The sequence below is a fragment of the Gigantopelta aegis genome, chromosome 13, assembly GCF_016097555.1.
Source record: "Gigantopelta aegis isolate Gae_Host chromosome 13, Gae_host_genome, whole genome shotgun sequence".
NCBI classification, from domain to species: Eukaryota; Metazoa; Mollusca; class Gastropoda; order Neomphalida; family Peltospiridae; genus Gigantopelta; species Gigantopelta aegis.
In genome coordinates, this window is record NC_054711.1 from 26,910,370 (window position 1) to 26,931,260 (window position 20,891).

Consider the following 20,891-nt stretch of genomic DNA (forward strand, 5'->3'; position numbering starts at 1 on the left):
CAGAACACCACAACTGGTCAAAGGCTGTGGTATGTGCTTTCCTGTCTAAGTCCATATACATGTAAAAGATCCTTTGCTAAGACTATGTCAGAATTACCAAATGTTTGACATCCAATAGCCGATGACTGATTAATCAATGTGCTCTAGTGGTGTCGTTAAACAAAACAAAGTTTATTTTCTGATGGTCAGGATATACCATCCACGAGACAGTGGTTGACCCTAACCCCTATGAAATTGTTTCAATCAACCTCATCTTGTGTACATAAATCTGGACGAAAACAAAAAATGCCAGCATTTACAAAATGGAGAAAAAAGTTGGTTCTGTTTAATGACACCACTAGAGCACATTGATTTATTAATCATCGGCTATTGGATGTCAAACATATAGTCTTAGACAGGAAACCCACTACATTTTTCTGTTAGTAGCAATGGTCTTTAATATGCACCATCCCACAGACAGGATAACCACATACCACCAGCCTCTGGCGGGGATCAATCCCAAACTGACAGCATATCATGTGAGTGCTTTACCACTGGGTTACGCCTCGCCCAAAAACGGAGAAGGAAATGTAGAGAAACCTTGGGCACCAAATCAGCAATTACATTCAGTTTTGCACCAAATCAGCAATTACATTCAGTTTTGTACCAAATCAGCAATTACATTCAGTTTTGCACCAAATCAGCAATTACATTCAGTTTTGTACCAAATCAGCAATTACATTCAGTTTTGCACCAAATCAGCAATTACATTCAGTTTTGTACCAAATCAGCAATTACATTCAGTTTTGTACAGTGCAATCAGTTTTTCATTCTGCTCAGATGGAATCTGCAAACACATAATTTAGGGTCTTAGTGGTACAACAACTTGCAAGACAATTAATTTAATTGGTCCGCATATGTTTACTTCGCAAACACGTACATTAGCAAGCAGCGTGCAATATATTTAAAAGCACATGATGAAGCAGGTGCAGATTTCAAGTCCATACCATTTAATGCACATAATAGAGGAAAAGACAAAAGGGAAATTGATTTGTACAGAGCACGAATCGACATCCAAAAACCCATGGACAGGCAACGAAAAGTGTGTAGTATGTGACGCACAAAAGTCTGATGGCTATACAGTTAACAGAGAAATAGGTTTCTACCAACTTGCATACAGTTCTGTTGTGAAATTGTTCAAAGGAAGGAAATGTTTTATTTAACGACGCACTCAACACATTTTAGTTACGGTTATATGGCGTTGGATGAAATTGTTAAAGTTAAAAGGTTTAACAGAGAAATAGGTTTCTACCAACTTCCATACAGTTCTGTTGTGAAATTGTTCAAAGGAAGGAAATGTTTTATTTAACGACGCACTCAACACATTTTAGTTACGGTTATATGGCGTTGGATGAAATTGTTAAAGTTAAAAGTTTGTTTTGCTTAACAACACCACTAGGGCACATTGATTTATTAATTATCGGCTATTGGATGTCAAACATTTGGTAATTCTGACTTTAGTCTTAAGAGAGGAAACCCGCTACATTTTTCCATTGGTAGCGAGGGATCTTTTATATGCACCATCCCACAGACAGGATAGCACATACCACGGCCTTTGATCTACCAGTCATGATACACTGGTTGGAATGAGAAATAGCCAAATGGGCCCACCAACGGGGATCGATCCTAGACTGACCGCACATCAGGCGAGTGTTTTACCACTGGGCTACGTCCCGTCCCTAGAATTATTAAAAGATCCCTTGCTGCTAATCAGAAGAGTAGCCCATGTAGTGACGACAGTGGGTCTGTGTGGTCCTTAACCATATGTCTGACGCCATATAACCGTAAATAAAATGTGTTGAGTGTGTCATTAAATAAAACACTTCTTTCTTTCCATTTTCCACTAAGGATAACTTTGCCTTCAAATTGTTTGGTTAGTGAAAGTGCTGATCAGTTTAAAAATTGATAAGTAACTACATGTTCTACTACTACTTAACATTTTAGAATTGTGTAGCAAGCTACATTGTACTTAGTGGTTTAGATTCTATCTATAGCAATCTACCAATTTACATTTTAGAATTAAGTGGAATTATGTGGTGATCTACTTAGTGCTGGGATGTCGTTAAACACTGATTCATTCAATCTACTTAAGTGTTTTAGAATTCTACAGCAAACTACTTAGAATTATGTAATAATTATCTTAGTGTTCTAAAATTGTATAGCGATCTACTTAGTGTTTAGATTTGTATCTATAGCAATCTACCAATTTACATTTTAGAACTGAATAGTGATCTACTCATTTACATTTTAGAAGTGAGTAGTATTTAATCTACATAGTGTTTTAGGACTATATGGCAAACTACTGAACATTTTAGAATTATGTGCTGATCTACTTAGTGCTGGGGTGTCATTAAAGGCATACTGTCATGGATTTAAGGACCTTATTTCTCTAAAAATGGATAATAAATAAAAATTACATTAATTGTTGAAACCAAATCTAGCTATCGCATCACCTTAACTGAACCATGATGGAGTAAAATCCATGCTATCCCTTCCGGCAATTTTAGTTTTTGAATTATGGACCATTGCCATAATTCAGTTATTTTTACAAAATGTAATTAATAAATGCAGTATGGTGGTTATGAAGATGGTTGAATAAAGTACATTTAGGGACAAATCAAATTATTTTTGTTCAGGTAATATTTTGTTAGACCATTAAATAGGCCAGTGGTCTGTGACAATATGCCTTTAAACGTTCATTCATTCAATTTACTTAAGTGTTTTAGAATTCTATAGCAAACTACTTAAGTGTTTAATAATTGTGTGGCAATCTACTTAGCATTTTATAACTCTGTAGTGATCTCTGAAACCTATCGAGTGAATTGTGAAGCCCTAAACAAAATGCTAAAAATCAATTAATACATTAATGTCTGTGGTATGTGTTGTCCTGTTTATCAGTTTTCACAAAAATCTGTCCCCCACCACATACCACAGACATACATGTCACGTTTCGTGACCTGTTACAGATTCATGGCCGACAGTCTGTTACTGTTCCCATAGAAACTGTTGTAGGGTGGCAACAATGTGCAGTATATTACAAATTTTATGGGAATCAGGCTTCAGCTATATCCTGTACCTACATGTAATAAGCAGCAATCTGCAGCTTATCACATATTTTACGGAAACCAAGATTCAGCTATATCCTGTACCTACATAAAAAGTGCAACAATTTGCAGCTTATTCTATATTTTATGGGAACCAATCTTCAGCTACATCCTGTACCTACATGTAATAACAATTTGCAGCTTATTGCATATTTTATGGGAACCAAGAATCAGCTATATCCTGTACCCATATGTAATAAGCAGCAATCTGCAGCTTATTACATATTTTATGCAAACCAGGATTCAGCTACATGCAAGCATTCTGAGAGTACTGCTAAAGCAATACATGTCCCCTACCTGGACCAACACATTTTCTTACCTCAAGGGCTATAAACAGGGTAAACTGCTTTGAAACTTGGATCTCACTATACAGATGTATCTGCCATTGAAACCCATGTTAAATTGCCCAACTTCAAATGAAGATTGCCAATAGAACGGGTTCTCGTTGGCACTAACAACATGCACCATTGCGAACATACATTATATAAGCATTTATTTTCACTCCAAAATTGAGAACATTTCTGTCTCAGTATTATGACCACATCTGGCTGTACAGGTGGTTCATTAACTGATTTCAATATCAAACTCTGGGGACTTCTCGACAACCTCTGGAAGACATCACATTTCGTCATCACATCCGGATTATACTGCCAAATCTTGACTGGCCAAATCTTGACTGAACGGAGGAGAAGAATTAACCGATTCACTCCGGCTGTCTCTTGCGCTATACACCCATGTTCAGGTCAATGCACAATATTGCAAAATAACATGGACAAAATACAGCCAAAAGGCTTACCATTAAACATATAATTGTTTTAATTCTTCACCATTTCCTGGATGTGAATATGTGAACCATAACATGTGTCACAATTAGGAACTATAGTGGACAGTGATGTATGAACTTTCACCCGGAAGTCAACTGTGTAGTGAGACCTTGATCTGTAACAGTACATGATAAAGCTATACACAAAATTTCAACTCCGTATCTTGAGGCAGTGAAAATGTCTGGAAAGCAATATTTGGGACAGATAGACCGACCGACAGAAGGACAGAGATGAAACCTATAGCCCCCTCCGGTTGGATCGTCAAGGGACTAATAAGCAATAATCTGCAGCTTATTTTATATTTTATGGGAACTAGGATTCAGCTATATATTGTATCAGATGCATGAAACTGGCCTCAGTGGTGTCGTGGTTAAGCCATCGGACATAAGGCTGGTAGGTACAGGGTTCACAGCTCGGTACCGGCTCCCATCCAGAGTGAGTTTTAACGACTCAATGTGTCAGACAGCCAAAATAGCTTTAGGTGTGTGCCAAGGACAGCGTGCTTGAACCTTAATTTGATATAAGCACGAAAATAAGTTGAAATTAAAATGTAAAAACTTTGTTTTGTTTAATGACACCACTAGAGCACATTGATTCATTAATCATCGGCTATTGGATGTCAAACATTTAGTCAGTTTGACACAGTCATAGAGGAAACCCGCTACATTTTTCCATTAGTAGCAAGGGATCTTTTATATGCACCATCCCACAGACAGGATAGCACATACCACTGCCTTTGCACTGACTGTGACGAGAAATAGCCCAATGGGCCCACTGACAGGGATCGATCCCAGACCGACCATGCATCAAGCGAGCGCTTTACCACTGGGCTATGTCCCGTCTCAGGAAAAGGAAAGATGCATGAAAGTCTATTTTCAGAACATGCTGACCACCTGCTGTTTTTTTCTTGGAGATGTCTTGCTGAATAACTGACAGTGGACGGAACCAATCAACGACTTGGATAGTGACTACCTTGTCATCGCCACAAGCCATTGTGACACTCACTTGTTTACAGAACTGACATCAATCGGGATAGCAATGGAATACTTTCTGTAATGGAACCTCAGCACCGGTTAAACTGTGGCTATTTGGGATCTAACTTATTGACATTTCAGCAGTTGGTTGCAAGAGAAAAGGGGATGGGGGAGAGAGGGGGAGGGAGGAGGAGAGAGAGGGGAGGGACAGAGGGAAGGAGAGACAGATCGAGAGAGAGAGAGAGAGAGAGAGAGAGAGAGAGAGAGAGAGAGAGAGAGAGAGAGAGAGAGAGAGAGAGAGAGAGAGAGAGGGAGGGAGGGAGGGAGGGAGGGAGGGAGAGAGGGAGAGGAAGCGGGAGAGAGAGGGAGGGAGAGACAGAGAGAGACACAGACGAGAGAGAGAGAGAGAGAGAGAGAGAGAGAGAGAGAGAGAGAGAGAGAGAGAGAGAGAGAGAGAGAGAGAGAGAGAGAGAGAGAGAGAGAGAGAGAGAGGAAGAGGGAGAGGAATATATAAATAGAAAAGGGAGACAAAGAGATGAAATCAGAGATAATGAAAAACATGAAAAGATGGAGACAGAGAGGTTTTTTAGAATGCATGCAAACCCTGTTTTCTGAAATATTTTCAGTAGACGTTGACATGAAACAAATTGAGGGGAGTGATTAATTGCTCGTTCAGTCAACACCGGATCACCGGAACTTGTCCACAACAAGGTTAACCATTCTCCGAGGACGCCGCTTAACGCTAACACACTTTGGGTAAATGGCAATATCACGCCTTAACCACATTACCAGTTCAGTCCCACCGTGTCTTCCACTCACACCGAGCACAGAAAGTGGCACAAAGATGCAACATATCTAACTGCATATATCGATGTCTGCACCAAATTACATTTTCGTCTTAAATATTTTTAGTGTTAAGAATAAAATAAAATTTAACTGAATATAACACATGTATCGGTGACAAACATTTTTTTTTATTCAGAATTCAAACTAAAAGGCTTCTTTTTATTATTTTTTCTTTACTGTCTGCCCAAAAATATTTTAGGAAATATTTTTTATTATAATTATATAGTACACCACCTGCATGAACATTTTTAAATTAAAAAAATATAATTTTTTAAAATTATATACATAATATAGAGAGAATAAACTTGTTAATGATGTCGGATATCGGCTTATCCTGTGAAGGTAAGAATGGGAAGTGCCTCGCATAATTTCTCATTCAGCCTGAATAGGATAAAGCCGATATCCAACAGCATTAACTAGTTATTCTCTTTATCCTGCAGACTATATAAATTAAGGGCAAAAGCTATTATTTCTGTTACTTCAGCCACATTGTATGATGACCTATGATGAGCGATTTTGTAACGTAGCTATGCATGTGACGTTACATGAGTGATGTCAAAAGTCGTATCTCGGTTCTATACGTATATGACTTTGCTTTATCTGTCTATAGAAACTTCATAATCTGTCAATAGAAACAGTGGTTGCAGAATAAATATATATATATATATACATGTATATATAGGATTCACTGCAAGTATATTTTAATATGGAAAACATCAATTGAGTCTATGTTAATTGTTATTTGTCGAGGCTCTGCTGAGACAACTACCAACTAGACGAGGTTGATATTTTACATATTAAAAAACATGAGTAGCAAATTCTATTTATCCTATAACACTTGTGAAATAACATTTTAATTTGATATTTCATTGATCACAGTTCTAAATGATAATATGACACTACCATGAATAAAAAAAAAAAAAAAAAAAATGTTTTATTTAACGACGCACTCAACACATTTTATTTACAGTTATATGGTGTCAGATATATGGTTAAGGACCACACAGATTTTGAGAGAAAACCCGCTGTCGCCACTACATGGCTACTCTTTCCGATTAGCAGCAAGGGATCTTTTATTTTTGCTTCCCATAGGCAGGATAGCACAAACCACAACCTTTGACATCCCAAACCTACCGCGTATCAAGCAAGCGCTTTAATACTGGGCTACGTCCCCCCTCCCCCCCCACCCAGGTTAATGACGACAAAAATATTACAGATAAGTTATAGGATAAATATATTTATTTATTATATACATCACTCAAAGTCTGTCCTAAAATTAATTTTTCTTTCTCCATAGAAATACATGTATCTGTCCGATGCACACATCACAATTTGCGCTTTCAAAAGCACTTTTACCTTTCGTGGAATACTTTTAGTAAGTATGTCTCTGCCGGATTACCTTTTTCCCTATGGAGAAATATCTGTCATAAATTGTGGTGACGGACAGCCATTGCACCAAGGCCCATCTTGTAGAGATGACAAAGTAGAGACGTAAAGACATTGGAGATGAAGAACAGCAGAGTTCTAGAGAACTGCACGCCAGTCTCTATGTCACCTGCTATTTCATTGATTACTTAGGGGACTACGTGTAACTCGGCACCAGTGGAACGAGGGCTGGTCCACATATGAATACAGGGGGTGGGGGGGTGGGGGTGGTGGAAGGGGGATGAAGAATTGTGGGGTTTTTTTATGACACCTCAGCACAATTTTGACTACAGCTGTACGAAAAGTTGGGGTTTTTTTTAACGACACCACTGGAGCACATTGATTAATTAATAAATAGCTATTGCAAGGAAGGAAGGAAATGTTTTATTTAACAACGCACTCAACACATTTTATTTACGGTTATATGGCATCGGACATATGGTTAAGGACCACACAGATATTGAGGGAGGAAACCCGCTGTCGCCACTTCATGGGCTACTCTTTTCGATTAGCAGCAGGGGATCTTTTATATGCACCATCACATAGACAGGATAACACATACCACAGCCTTTGATGTATCAGTCGTGGTACACTGGCTGGAGCAGGAAATAGCCAAATGGGTCCACTGACGGGATCGATCCCAAACCGACTGTGCGTCGAGCTTTACCACTGGGCTACGTCCTGCCCAAATGGCTATTGAATGTAATTCTGACTAGTAGTCATCAGAGGAAACCCACTAAATTTTTTCATTAGCAGCAAGGGATCTTTTATATGCACTTCTCCACAAACAGGATGGCACGCACCACAGCCTTTGATATACCAGTCATGATGTACTGGCTAGAACGAGAAATAGCCCAATGGTCCCACCAATGGGGATCGATCTGAAAATGACCGCTTATAAAGTGAGTGCTTTACCACTGGGCTACATCCCACCCCTCTACAACTATATGGATTTTAAAGTTGCAGTTGTAGCATATTTACCGGCCTTGATGGCGTCGTGGTTAGGCCATCGGTCTACAGGCTGGTAGGTACTGGGTTCAGATTCCAGTCGAGGCATGGGATTTTTAATCCAGATACCGACTCCAAACCCTGAGTGAGTGCTCCGCAAGGCTCAGTGGGTAGGTGTAAACCACTTGCACCAACCAGTAATCCATAACTGGTTCAACAAAGGCCATGGTTTGTGCTATCCTGCCTGTTTGCGAAGCACAAATAAAAGATCCCTTGCTGCTAATCGGAAAGAGTAGCCCATGTAGTGGCGACAGCGGGTTTCCTCTCAAAATCTGTGTAGTCCTTAACCATATGTCTGACGCCATATAACTGTAAATAAAATGTGTTGAGTGCGTCATTAAATAAAACATTTCTTTCTTTCTTTCGTAGCATATTTATGCCAAAGAAAGCATAATTTACCAGTTCTACTTTTATTGGCCTACCATAATTATAGCTTTTTAATTTAGTGAGTCATTGTGACCATTCATTCAGAATTAGTTACGTGATACTAACTTTTATTCTAAATTTTAATTTGATATACCTGTGATATTTGTATTTTTTGCACAGTTCTTTACACTGTGTTTTAATTTAATTGTTGAATGTTTATACTGATGTTGATCATCACTTTATTTGTTTGCCTTTACCATAGTTTGACACTCAATAGCCAAAGTATTTTTCGTGCTGGGATGTCATTAAACATTCATTCATTCATTCATTGTGACCGTTATAACACTGACTATCCGTTGGGACATCGGTGAAAGGAATATGTTGTTCCAGATCTGAACATGGTGGTGTTGGTAAAACGTTAAAACTTTGTTTTGTTTAACGACGCACTCAACACATTGAAATCCATGCCTCGACTGGGATCCAAACCAAGTACCTACCAGCCTGTAGACTGACCATGACGCCATCGAGGCCGGTTTGTTCAACAAGACCACATTGATTTATTAATCATCGGCTTTTGGGTGTGAAACATTTGGTAATTTAGAGGGGAAACCCACTATGATTCCATTGGTAACAAGGGATCCTTTATATGTATCATCCCACAGACAGGATAACACATACCATGGCCCTTAAAATATTAGTCGTGATGCACTGGCTGAATAAGAAATAGCACAATGGGCCCAACAGGGAATGATTCTAGACCAACCGTACATCAGGGGAGCACTTTACCATTGAGTGGTGTGGTTGTGGGCGGGGATGTGGGCGGGGTTGTGGGTGGGGATGTGGGCGGGGTTGTGTGTGGGTGTGGGTGTTTCTGTGTATAACAACCACCCTCCGCCATTTGATCAATTCTAGAACAACCACAAAACCAAAAGGGAGAGGGGGTGGGTCAACTGTCCTCCTTGCCCCCTCCTCCCCCTCCCTTGGTTGATGGCAGGTTGGTAAGAACTCTATATACTACAGTGGTTTCACATACACTAGCTACCCAATATACATCATCAGTGTTAATAAATAGAATAAAGTTTGTTTCATTTAATGACACCACTAAATCACATTGATTAATTAATCATCAGCTGCTGGATGTCAAACATTTGATAATTCCGACAAATAGTCATCAAAGGAAACCAGCTGCATTTTTCATAACGCAGAAAGCGATCTTTTATATGCACCATGCTACAGACACGATAGCACATACCACAGCATGCCCCGGAACTGGTCACTGGTGAAGTCCGAGGCTAAGTCCGGGGTGGGCGTGCCTGAACCTCTGTGGATATGGGCACGTAAATAGAGTTCCCATCCCATCCCATCCCATACCACGGCCTTTGATATACCAGTTGTGGTGCACTGGCTGGAACAAGAAATAGCTCAATGGGCCCACCACCGATGGGAATCGATCCCAAACTGGTTGCACATCAAGCGAGCGCTTTACCACTGGGCTATGTCTCAACCCTCATCAGAATATTTGAGAATAACCACACTGACGGTTTAAGAGCTTTACACTTCCGGTTTAAGAGCTTTACACTTCCGGTTTAAGAGCTTTACACTTCCCGTTTACTCTGTCGGCCTTCGTTAAAAAGCTTGATTAATGAAATAAAACAAATTACTGCTTCGTTAGGTAGACCCACTGTTACACCTGACCCACTGGCCCCGGCAGAATTAAGTCAGTGACTTGACGAGGTCGTAAAAGAAGAAGTTAGTTTTGTTTAACGACATGTAACACTAATGCATATTGATTAAATAATCACCGGCTAGTGGATGTCAAACATGTGGTAATTTTGATACACAGTCTTACAAGGGGACGGGATATAGCCCAGTGGTTAAGTGCTTGCTTGATGCGCGGTCGGTTTGGGATCGATCCCTGTCGAAAGGCCCATTGGGCTATTTCTCGTTCCAGCCAGTGCATCACGACTGGTATGAGGCATATAAAAGATCCCTTGCTACTAATGGGAAAAAAATGTAGCAGGTTTCCTCTCTATGACTGTTTCAAAATTAACATATGTTTGACATCCAATAGCCGATGATTAATAAATCAATGTGCTCTTCAGTCTTACAAAATACCTGCTACATTTTTCCATTAGAAGAAAGAGATCTTTTATATGCATTTTCTATAGACATGGGGCATTGGTTGGAACAAGAAAACATGGAGTGGTTGCTGAGAGGCTTCAATTCTACAATCTAAGTAGCCATAGTGACCTAATGAAAGTTAAAAGTTTGTTTTCTTTAACAACACCACTAGAGCAGATTGATTTATTAATCATCGTCTATTGCACGTCATACAAATAGTCTCACAGAGGAAACCTGCTATATTTTTCATTAGTAGCAAGGGATCTTTTATATGCACTTTCCCACAGACAGAAAAGTACATACCACAGCCTTTGTCCAGCTCTGCAACCAAGGCACTTGCTGTCAGTGCCACCATATAGTTTGTTTATTTTGTTTAAAGACACCACTAGAGCACATTGGTTTATTAATCATTGGCTATTAGATGTCAAACATTTGGTAATTTTTCAACTTAGTCTAAGAAAGAAAACCTGCTACATTTTTCCATTAGTAGTAAGGGAACTTTTATATGCACCATCCAATAGTTAGTATAGCACACACCACAGCCTTTGATATACCAGTTGTGGTGCACTAGCTGCCTAGAATGAGAAATAGTTCAATGGGCCGACCAACAGGGACCGATCCTAGACCGACCGCGCATAAGACGAGTGCTTTACCACTGGACCATGTCTCGCCCCATCGTCGTATTACCAAAGATATTTTCACTATTTCTTACACATACAACATGGAAAGTATGGGAAGGGCATGGTGGCAAACCAGGTATCACAGCATTTGTTTTTCTATCAACAAACGTATGATTTTTAGAGTACAATGGCAAGTAAGGAAAAGAAGGAAGGAAATGTTTTATTTAACGATGCACTCAACACATTTTATTTACTGTTATATGGCATCAGACATATGGTTAAGGACCACACATATAATGAGAGAGGAAACCCACTGTCGCCACTTTGATTAGCAGCAAGGGATCTGTTATATGCACTATCCTACAGACAGGGTAGTACATACCACAGCCTTTGATATACCAGTTGTGGTGCACTGGCTGGAACGAGGGAGGGGGAGGGGAGGGACGTAGCCAAGAGGTAAAGTGGTCGCTGGCTGCACGGTCAATGTGGGATCGATCCCCATCAGTGGGCCCATTGGACTATTTCTCATCCCAGCCAATGCACCTCGACTGGTATATCAAAAGCTGTGGTATGTGCTGTCCTGTCTATGTGATAGTGCATATAAAAGATCCCTTGCTACTAGATCCCTGTTGGTGAGCCTATTGGTTTATTTCTCGTTCCAGCCAGTGCACCACGACTGGTATATCAAAGGCTGTGGTATGTGCCATCCTGTCTTGGGATGGTGATCCTTTGCTGCAAATGCAAATATATAGTGGGTTTCATCTCTGAGACTATATGTCAAAATTAGCAAATGCTTGACATCCAATAGCCAATGATTAATAAATCAATGTGCTCTAGTGGTGTCGTTAAACACAAAACAAGCTGTGTAACTACAGCAGGTCTATACTGCCCACTTTACATCAGGAATCCAAACAAGCCAGACACCAAACAGCTGTGGTCTAAAATGTGCTGGGGTGTCAAACAAACATTCCTTTCCTTTCCTATCCTATCCTACCAGACAGATACCAGAGGACAGTGGATTTCCCACTATGGGCAGATGCATGACCCGACCTTTCCACATTATAGCTTGACCCTGTTTCTTTGACCCCATTCCACGAGGAGACCAGCATGTCTATGCAGCTGTATCTAGGCCAATGCTACCTCTTCCCTGTTCAGAATCCCACCATTGATTTTTGTAGGTTAAGCCAGGTTCAATATCACTCCATTCTCCTGCAGCAACAACCATTTGTAAGTTCTCCCATACATGATACACTCCGCTCAAACTGGCACTCAACCCATAACGCAATGATGTTCATTCCTAACAGTTTTCTTCTCTTTTCAATCCTTTAATCCAAATGCACTAGAAAATATTTAATCCATATATTATAAAAAAAATAATCATTCCTCCAATGCAATGTTTTTTATTTGTTGGAACACACATGTTGGTATTTTATGTGTATAAATTTGCACTATTATCCGTAAACACAATCGTAAAAGAAAAATGTTTACATAAACATTATGACCGGTTGTCAATGACAGTTCAAGATGAATGCAAAATAAAAGAAAAAAAACACCAAATGTCAGTTATGAAATACTTCAGTAAAGGTATATTAATCAATTTACCAATCGGCACAATGCTAGTTTACCTGTGGGCTGAAAACATTCCTCACCGGTGTCGCAAGTATCACGTCCAGAAAAATGTGAATGTATGAAATCTGTTTACACCGTTTGTTTGCACCACACTCCAGTTAACAAGAGGGAAATGAGGATTATCCAACAGCTATGAGCACCAGCGGCACACACACATGGACGTACACACAGTCAACATGTTATAGTTTCCATCACACAAACATCTCCATGAGTTCGCTCTCTCTCTCTGTCTCTGTGTGTGTCTCAGTGAGTCTGTGTGTGTGTACTTCCACATTCACAGTGATGATATTCACGATTCACTCACTATACAGCCACATGTGTACGCGGGCAGCCAGCCAGTGCTAGGAATTGAATAACCGCAGCCTAGTACAGGCTCTGGCGATCCGTGATTCATTACCAGCCCAGTCTGAATGCAGGTTATGCACAAGTGGACATGCCGAGACTGGATAAATTTACCACTGATGACCAGTGGCCTAGATATAGAGCCAACACACCGGCTATGTGGGTCGGCCGGCCAGTGTCAATTCAGCCCTGCTCCACTGACAGTAAATACAGCCGGTTAGCATAGCTTCACTGGTTCCTTGGTTCCTTGGTTTGTTGGTTCCTTGGTGTGGTGTGTGTGTTTGGTTGGTGGTCTTGCACAAGGTCGTAGGTCGGCTTACAGTTAACATGTGGATCAGTGAGTGTATGTGTGTTGTGAGGCAATAGCTAGAAATAGCTGTGGATTAATTGATTCATACACAAACAAACACTGTTGATGGACGTGTGTTTTATTTATAAACCTGAAATAACCATGGATTAATTAATTTATCCTATAACTTGCCCATGATATCCGTGTCATAAACTCGTGTGATAATTTTAGTGTATTAACCCGGTTAATAATGGTATGCAAATCTCTAGGTAATGTGTTGTTGTGGATGGGTCATTTGCTAACAAGCCAACAAGACCTGTATACCTGAGCGCAACGTTTTCAAACATTTAGTTAAAATGCATGACATCAAACTAATTTGTGCTAATCGTGATAAAGTTATATTGCCGATGGCGGCGACTTTAGTACTGTGATTTACTGAACATTTAATTAAAGTGTTATTTTAGAAGTGTTATAGGATATCACCGTGGTGCAGGGGTGTAACATTCTCTTTGAGAATAGCCAATACAGCACAAATCCCCTTGTTTTCTTCGGGATACAATCGAAATTTTGAGTAAAAGTCAGTATCTATCTGCGATATTTGTATTTTTGCACAGTTCTTTACACTGTTTTTATTTAAATCTTTTTATATTGATGTTGATCATCACTTTGTTTGCATTACCATAGTTTGACACCCAATAGCCGATGTATTTTTCGTGCTGGGGTGTCGTTAAACATTCATTCACTCATTCATTCATTTGTTATAGGATAAAAAGAATTTGCTACTCGTGTTTTTAATATGTAAAATATCAACCTCGTCTAGTTAATTGGTATTTGTCTCGACAGAGCCTCGACAAATACCGATTAACATAATAGATTCTGTTGATATTTAACCATATTAAAAAATACTCGTGACGAATCCTCTATTTATGTACACAAGCAGATTTATTTATTGTTGATAAATAAATATAGAGGAGATGTAGCTCATTAGTAGAGTGCTCGTCATGAGGTGGTGCAACTGGTCATATTTTATCCCATTCCAACCAGTGCCCCACAAATGAGAAATAGCCATCGATTATTTCATATACAATCAGATTGATGTAGTATTGATAAATAAATGTTGAGGGCTCGTTTGAGGTGCCATTGTTGAAGAATTGATTAGCTCAGATACTTAGGCTTTATCCCATTCCAACCAGAAATAGCCATGGATTAATTACTTCATACACATACAGATTGATTTTTTATTGATAAATAAATCTGTCCAGAGTTGGATGTAGTCCAGTAGTCCCATATATGATTGTTTGAGGATCAATCACTGTCAATGGACTTGTGTTTTATTCATAAACCAGAAATAAGCATGGATTAATCAAAGAAAGAAATGTTTTATTTAATGACGAACACTCAACACATTGTATTTACGGTTATATGGTGTCAGACATATGGTTAAGGACCACACAGATATAGAGAGAGGAAACCCGCTGTCGCCACTTCATGGGCTACTCTTTTCGATTAGCAGCGAGGGATCTTTTATATGCACCACCCCACAGACAGGGTAGTTACATACCACAGCATTTGATATACCAGTCGTGCATTCCAACCAGTGCCCGACAACCGAGAACTAGCCATGGATTACTTCATCAACAAACGGATTGATTTATTATTGATAAACAAATGTGGAGCGGGATTAGGGAGCACATCAGCTGCGTCCCGGTTGTAGGGTTAATCAGCCTTGATAAACCCAATCAGTCCCCACCTCGCAGAAATAGCCTTGGATTCATTTACACAATGTAACACACTCATTTATTATTCATCATTCATTCTGGTGTGTGGTGCAAGTTAAACTGTGTTTTGTTTAATGACACCACTACAGCACATTGGTTATTTAATCACCGGCTATTGGATGTCAAACATTTGGTAATTGTAAAACTAAAAGTCTGTTTTGTTTAACCTTCTGACTACTGCAGGCAAGATATCTCGCCCTACGTCAGTCGATATACTGTACACTGTATACAGTGCATTCCCCAATTCATATTTTCTGCCGTTTTGCACACGACACTCACCGGAAACGGAAATATAATTAAAGAAAAAAGATTTTTTTTCAAAATAGTGGTTTTTGTTTTGATTTTTTCAACTGAAAATACCTTGAAATTTTGAGTTCAAAAAGTGGTTTTCGGCAAGTATTTTCGCTTGACAACAATGGCGGCACGTCGCGGTAATTTTCAGGGATCGATAGCTGATTGTAACAGCTAATTTGATAATAAATTTGATCGTTTTACCAACAACGAAAATTACCAAATATTGCAATATGAATCGTAGTTGGGTTTTTAAAAAAATTCTGGTCAGAAAACTACTGTTATCGGGAATAATGGACATAAATACTGGACAGCTGGCCACAAATGCCCGTAAGTAAACGCAACTTTTTCGATTTTTTGCCTAATTTTAATCACCATTAGCCGATCTAAAATAATAAAAATTACAAAAAAAGACACGAAAATAATACTTCCGATTAATATATGAACTTTATTTCATGTATTTATGAAACATTTAAGTGAATATATGTGAGTAAAAATTATAAACTTGTACCCACTCAACGTGGTTTTTGTTAAAAATTAATCCAGTAGTCTAAAGGTTAAGGACACCACTACAGCACATTGGTTATTTAAAGGCATACTGTCATGGATTTAAGGACCTTCTTTCTCTAAAACGGGATAATAAATAAAAATTACATTAATTGTCGGAAATCAAATCTAGCTATTGCACCACCTTAACTGAACCATGATGGAGTGAAATCCATGTCATCCCTCTCAGCAATTTTAGTTTTTCAATTATGGACCATTGCCATAATTCAATTATTTTTACAAAATATCATTAATAAGTGGAGTATGGTGGTTGTGAAGATGGTTAAACAAAGTACATTTAGGGACAAATCAAATTATTTTTGTTCAGGTAATACTTTGTTAGACCATTAAATAGGTCAGTGGTCTGTGATAATATGCCTTTAATCACCGGCTATTGGATGTCAAACATTTGGTAATTGTGAAACTAAAAGTCCGTTTTGTTTAATGACACCACTACAGCACATTGGTTATTTAATCACCGGCTATTGGATGTCAAACATTTGATAATTCTGAAACTAAAGTTTGTTTTGTTTAAGAATACCATTACAACCCCTGCAACCATGAAAATGTCCACAGCAAACAAAAAACATGCCATTGAAAAACACCCCACTTGAATATAGTCCAAGGCAAAAAATTGCCATGGAAACCTGAAAACTCCAAGGGTTGCATTGGAGCACATTGAGTTACTTATCATTGAAAGGAAATGGTTTATTTAACGATGTACTCAACACATTTTATTTTACAGTTATATGGTGTCAGACATATGGTTAAGGACCACACAGATATTGAGTGAGGAAACCCACTGTTGCCACTTCATGGGCTACTCTTTTCAGTTAACAGCAAGGGATCTTTTACATGCACCATCCCACAGACAATGACTGGCATATCAAAGGCCGTGGTATGTACTACCCTGTCTGTGGGATGGTACATATAAGGCAGGATAACACATACCACAGCCTTTGATATACCAGTCGTGGTGCACTGGCTGGAACGAGCCCAAAGACAACAGAGTGGTATAACAGTTATACATGCACCCACATATGGGTCCACTAATGGGGATCGATCCTAGACTGATCACACATCAGGGAAGCACTTTACTAATGGGATACATCCCATCCCCTCTGTGATACAGTGCTTGTGTACATTTTGATATACATTAACCCACAGACACGACAGAACGTACAATGACCTTTGAGCACTTGCTTAGTAATGGTGGAAGGACTGGTTACAAAACCCCCAAAATCAATTCTGTTCTTCACTGATGGGGACTGATCCATCATATTTCATGTTAGGTTTTACCACTGACCTATCTATAACCCCTACCTCTCCCCCAACCTCTCCTCTCTCCTGAAAACCAGTGTTTTGTCAATGAGAAAAATTGCTGAATCCTAAAGCACATTTTATCAGTCGATTAATATTCCACTATATTTCACTATACTGGCCTACACCCTTCATTCTCACCCATCCCACACAATCACCCCGCCCCAATCTCTCCTGAAAACCAATGTTTTGTAATGAGGAAACTCACTGAACTCTCAAGCACATTTTATCAATTGATCGATATGCAGTCATTGTTTGTTTGTTTATAGTTTAAGATTCAAGCACGTTGTCCTGGGCAAGCATCTCAGCTATCTGGGCTGTCTGTCCAGGACAGTAGGTTAGTGGTTGGTTTGTTTGTGGCTAGTGAGAAACACGTCAATGCAGTGGCCTTATACCTACCGAGTGTTTAAACTTACTCTGGGTGGGAGCCGGTACCGGGAGGCGAACTCAGTACTACACCACCGAGGCTGGTTATGAAGTAATTAATTCATGGGGCAGGACATAGCCCAGTGGTTAAAGAGCTCACTTGATGTGCAGTCGGTTTGAGATCGATCACCGTCGGTGGGCCCTTTGGGCTATTTCTCACTCCAGCCAGTGCAGACAGACTGGTATATCAAAGACCATGGTATGTGCTGTCCTGATTGTAGGATGGTGCATATAAAAGATCCCTTGCCACTAATGGAAAAAAGTAGCGGGTTTCCTCTCTAAGACTATATGTCAAAATTGTCATCCAATTGATAGCCAATGAATAATAAATCAATGTGCGCTAGTGGTGTTGTTAAACAAAACAAACCCATTGGGCTATTTCTTGTTCCAGCCAGTGCTCCACAACTGGTGTAACAAAAGCTGTAGTATGTCCTATCATGTTTGTGGGATGGTGCATATAAAAGATTCCTTGCTGCTAATCGAAAAGAGTAGCCCATGAATTGGCGACAACGAATTTCCTCTCTCAATATCTGTGTGGTCCTTTACCATATGTCTGACACCATATAACTGTACATAAAATGTGTTGAATATGTTGTTAAATAAAACATTTCCTTCCATATAACCCGTAGATAAAATGTGTTGAGTGTGTTGTTTAATAAAACATTTTCTTCCTTTCTTCTTCTTCCTCCTCCACATTCTCTCTCAGTGTTTTGCTAAAAGTCATTGAACTCCAAGCCCATTTTGTCAGTCCCAATCACAACTGTTTTGCCATCATCATGAAATGACCTTTGAAATCCCACTGCTGTAGGCTCTTGCAAGTGGAACAGCAGGTTTCCATCCAGTGTGGCCCACTCTTCATCAACACCAGACCACACAGACCACACAGACCACACAGACCAGCAAAGGTCATTCTCTGGCAGCAAAGGTCATTCTCTGGCAGCACAGGTAAGGCCATCAGTTAAAAAAATCTTTGTTTTACCTTGATGGCCAATTTAAAATACAGGTATGGCCATTAGTTAAAAAAGCTCTGTTTGACCTGAAAGACCATCGTTTAAAAAATCTTTGTTTTACCCGAATGGCCAATTGGTTAAAAAAGCTCTTTTTGACCTGAAAGGCCATCGTTTAAAAAAATCTTTGTTTTACCTGAATGGCCAATTTAAAATACAGGTATGACCATTGGTTAAAAAAGCTCTTTTTGAGAAATACACAATCAGTTGAATAGATCCATTGAGGTGGTCTGATCCTGTGATGCAAGCAACTCAAGCGAGCACTCAACCAACTGCGCTAATAGTACCACCACCCCCACCCCCCCCAATAGTAAATTTCATTTTATTTCAACTTATTTTCATGCTTATATATCCAATTAAGGTTAAAGCACGCTGTCCTGGGCACACATCTCAGCTATCTGGCCTGTCTGTCCAGGACAGTGGGTTAGTTGTTAGTGGTTAGTGAGAGAGAGAAGAGGGTGCAGTGGTCTTACACCTACCCACTGAGTCGTTAAAACTTGCTCTAAGTGGGAGCCGGTACCAGCAGTGGTGTAGGAAGGTGCTAAAAAAAAAAAAGGGGGGGGGGGGGGGGGGGGGGGGGTGGGCACACTTTCATATTTACACACTTTTACTATATTATAAAGCAAATATAAAGCAAAATATCTGAAAAGTGTGTATGTGTGTGTGGGGGGGGGGGGGGGGCTGCAAGGGAGCCGTTTCCTACACCAGTGTCCAGGCTGCGAACCCTGTACCTACCAGCTACCAGCCTTATGTCTGATGGTTTAACCATGATACCACCAAGGCTGGTAAATAGTGAAAAAGGCCACAGAGAAAACGGAGGGTTAGAGAAACTGTCAGCTGTACTGCAGTGAATCCAGAGTGAAGGACTAACATTCCTGACAGTACGTGGGCACTTTAGTTGTGTTGACACACAGGGAAGTGAACTCAAACATGAACTCTGGCCATTGTCTCACTCTCACTAACGAAAACAACCAGCCTAGTCTACGTTACAATGCGTTGTCAACACCAGGTTCAATTACAAAGCTCGTCTGTCTATCTGTCTGTCTGTGTGTGTGTGTGAGTATGTTTGTGTATCTGCCTGTCTATCTGCCTTTGTGTGTGTGTGTCTGTCCATCTGTCCATGTGTCTGGCTGTCTGTCTGTGTCCACCCTCTGTCCTAATATAGCAACAAAACCAGCTGGCCCAGTCTCAATTACAACCTGCTGTCAACACCATGTTAAAATTACAAAGTCTGTCTGTCTGTACATATGTTTGTCTGTCTGTCTGTCTGTCTGCTACTATTTGAAAAATGTAGTTTTGTTTAATGACACCACTAGAGCACATTTGATTTAGTAATCATCGGCTATTGGATGTCAAACATTTGGTAATTTTGACATATAGTCTTTGAGGAAACCTGCTACATGTTTCCATTAGTATCAAGGGATCTTTTATATGCACCATCCCACAAACAGGATAGAACATACCACAGCCTTTTGATATACCAGTCATGGTTCACTGGCTGGAATTAGAAATAGTCTAATGGGCCCAACAACAGGAACTGATCCAAAACCAACCTCGCATCAAGCGATCGCTTTACCACTGGGCTACATCCGTCCCCCGTGAATGAATTAATAAATTATGTTGAAGATCACCGCAGAATGTTAATTTACTAAATGGATTCAAACAACATCAGGCACTTACCTTTACTCACTGATTGATGAGGCTCCCCAGTTATTGACAAGGCACTGAGTTCAGTATATATTGCTGAAAAACACACAAAAACACAAACATGAAAATGGATCTATTACCGTACATGTGCGTGCATATGCGTGTATATGCGTGTAAATGGCCATGACATTGTAATTGTGTCATGTGATATTGTTTAGGCTGCTATTGGCTTTTTTATCTACAGTATCAAACATGCAAGTTAGGGGGAGGGGTTTTCTACAAACTATAA

The 20,891-nt window shown here is 39.7% G+C and overlaps 1 protein-coding gene across 3 annotated transcripts in view; it reads right to left on the minus strand.

The window, feature by feature from the left end:
- LOC121387800 (retinoic acid receptor gamma-like) overlaps positions 1 to 20,891 on the minus strand; it is a 176,456-nt gene that overhangs the window by 75,113 nt on the left and 80,452 nt on the right. For 2 of the 3 annotated variants that reach the window (XM_041519008.1, XM_041519006.1), the window contains exon 3: positions 20,636 to 20,698. The gene's annotated coding sequence lies outside the window, so the exon portion shown is untranslated. Of the gene's footprint in view, positions 1 to 12,952; positions 13,486 to 20,635; positions 20,699 to 20,891 lie in introns of those variants that run through there. The other variant, XM_041519007.1, reaches the window with a different exon arrangement.